At 28.5% G+C, this 2,365-nt stretch overlaps 1 long non-coding RNA gene across 4 annotated transcripts; it reads left to right on the top strand.

Moving 5' to 3' along the window:
- The first annotated feature begins 1,214 nt into the window (after positions 1 to 1,214).
- On the top strand, positions 1,215 to 2,365 carry LOC122517400. Of its 4 annotated transcripts, none has more exons than XR_006303836.1 (3): positions 1,215 to 1,240; positions 1,828 to 2,096; positions 2,172 to 2,278. It is a non-coding gene; the product is annotated as an uncharacterized LOC122517400 (long non-coding RNA). The 4 variants fall into 4 exon arrangements; XR_006303835.1 differs by lacking the exon at positions 1,215 to 1,240 and adding an exon at positions 1,715 to 1,745; XR_006303837.1 differs by lacking the exon at positions 1,215 to 1,240 and adding an exon at positions 2,333 to 2,365 and having other exon boundaries at positions 1,807 to 2,096; positions 2,172 to 2,250.

Below are 2,365 nucleotides of genomic sequence, written 5' to 3'. Positions count from 1 at the left end.
TTTAAGAGACAAAAAGGAATCATATTATATTAAGAATTCTTTTCTTATACAAATTGTATTGCCAAGCCTCGTACCAGGTAATGAAATATATATTGGTAATCGACTTACTAGAAAATTTTGAGGACTCGTATCAATGAATTTCTTTTTGTAGAGATGCCATGGGAATCATTTTACAAATAGAATGCAGCAGCAGTTTAAAGGATCTTTTAATACTCAAACATAATTAACTTGTATTGGGAATAAACCAATATTATAATATTTTCTAAAAAAATATTTATTCAAAGTATTAAAAATCTGATTCTTTCTGCATAGGTGTTCAATCAATGTACTGGAAAAGAGAGACTATGATTTTTCACTACGTTAAGAAGAATCCAACAAGACTTTAATCATGAAAGATTTAGGAAGACAACGTCGACAGTTTTCCGTTCTCACTCTGAAAGGAAACCATGTACTATAATATTATATCAAAATAATTCAAGAAAGAAAGCATCCTGATTATTACAAATTTAAAAGACAAATAGCAATCATATTATATAAGGGATTCTTTTCTTATACAAATTGTATTGCCAAGCCTCGTACCAGGTAATGTAAGATATTATTGTTAATCGTCTTACTAGAAAATATTGAGGACTTGTATTAACTAATTTCTTCTTTGTAGAAATTCCGTGGGAATCATTTTGCAAATAGAATGCAGCAGCAGTTTAAAGGATCTTTTAAAAGGCAAACATAAATTTCTTGTATTGGGAATAAACCAATATTGTAATATTTTCTAAAAAAATATTTATTCAAAGTATTAAAGATCTGATTCTTTCTGCAAAGGTGTTTAATCAATGTACTGGAAAAGAGAGCGTATGATTTTTCACTACGTTAAGAAGAATCCAACAACACTTTAATCATGAAAGATTTAATAAGACACTGTTTAACGTTCTCCGTTCTCACACTGGAAGGAAACCATGTACTATATATTCCATCAAAAGAATTGAAGAAGAAATGCATCCTGATAATTACAAATTTAAAAGACAAATAGAAATCATATTATATTAAGAATTCTTTTCTTATACAAATTGTATTGCCAAGCCTCGTACCAGGTAATGAAAGATATTGTTAATCGACTTACTAGAAAATATTGAGGACTTGTATCAACGAATTTCTTTTTTGTAGAGATGCCATAGGAGTCATTTTACAAATAGAATGCAGCAGCAGTTTAAAGGATCTTTTAATACTCAAACATAATTATCTTGTATTGGGAATAAACCAATATTATAATAATTTCTAAAAAAATATTTATTCAAAGTATTAAAGATCTGATTCTTTCTGCAAAGGTGTTCAATCAATGTACTGGAAAAGAGAGCGTATGATTTTTCACTACGTTAAGAAGAATCCAACAACACTTTAATCATGAAAGATTTAAGAAGACACTGTTTAACGTGCACCGTTCTCACACTGGAAGGAAACCATGTACTATATATTCCATCAAAAGAATTGAAGAAGAAATGCATCCTGATAATTACAAATTTAAAAGACAAATAGAAATCATATTATATTAAGAATTCTTTTCTTATACAAATTGTATTGCCAAGCCTCGTACCAGGTAATGAAAGATATTATTGTTAATCGACTTACTAGAAAATATTGAGGACTTGTATCTACGAATTTCTTTTTTGTAGAGATGCCATGGGAATCATTTATAAATAGAATGCAGCAGCAGTTTAAAGGATCTTTTAATAAGCAAACATAATTATCTTGTATTGGGAATAAACCAATATTATAATAATTTCTTAAAAGATATTTATTCAAAGTATTAAAGATCTTATTCTTTCTGCATAGGTGATCAATCATTAAACTGGAAGAAAGGAAAGATAATTTTCAATTCGATAAGCAAAATCCAACTACACTGTAATCGTGAGAGATCTAGGAAGACAGTGTGGAAAGGGTTTTGTTCTCACCCTGGAAGGAAACTATGTATTATAATATACTATCAAAAGAATTGAAGAATTAATACATCCTGATTACTAAAAATTTAAGAGACAAAAAGGAATCATATTATATTAAGAATTCTTTTCTTATACAAATTGTATTGCCAAGCCTCGTACCAGGTAATGAAAATAATATTGGTAATCGACTTACTAGAAAATTTTGAGGACTCGTATCAATGAATTTCTTTTTTGTAGAGATGCCATGGGAATCATTTTACAAATAGAATGCAGCAGCAGTTTAAAGGATCTCTTAATACTCAAACATAATTAACTTGTATTGGGAATAAACCAATATTATAATATTTTCTAAAAAAATATTTATTCAAAGTATTAAAGATCTGATTCTTTCTGCATAGGTGTTCAATCAATGTACTGGAAAAGCGAGACTA

This window comes from Polistes fuscatus, unplaced genomic scaffold (genome assembly GCF_010416935.1).
Source record: "Polistes fuscatus isolate 324 unplaced genomic scaffold, CU_Pfus_HIC Scaffold20, whole genome shotgun sequence".
Classification (NCBI taxonomy): Eukaryota; Metazoa; Arthropoda; class Insecta; order Hymenoptera; family Vespidae; genus Polistes; species Polistes fuscatus.
Note: the sequence above shows the minus strand (reverse complement) of the source record. Positions and strands in the feature narration are given on the sequence as shown.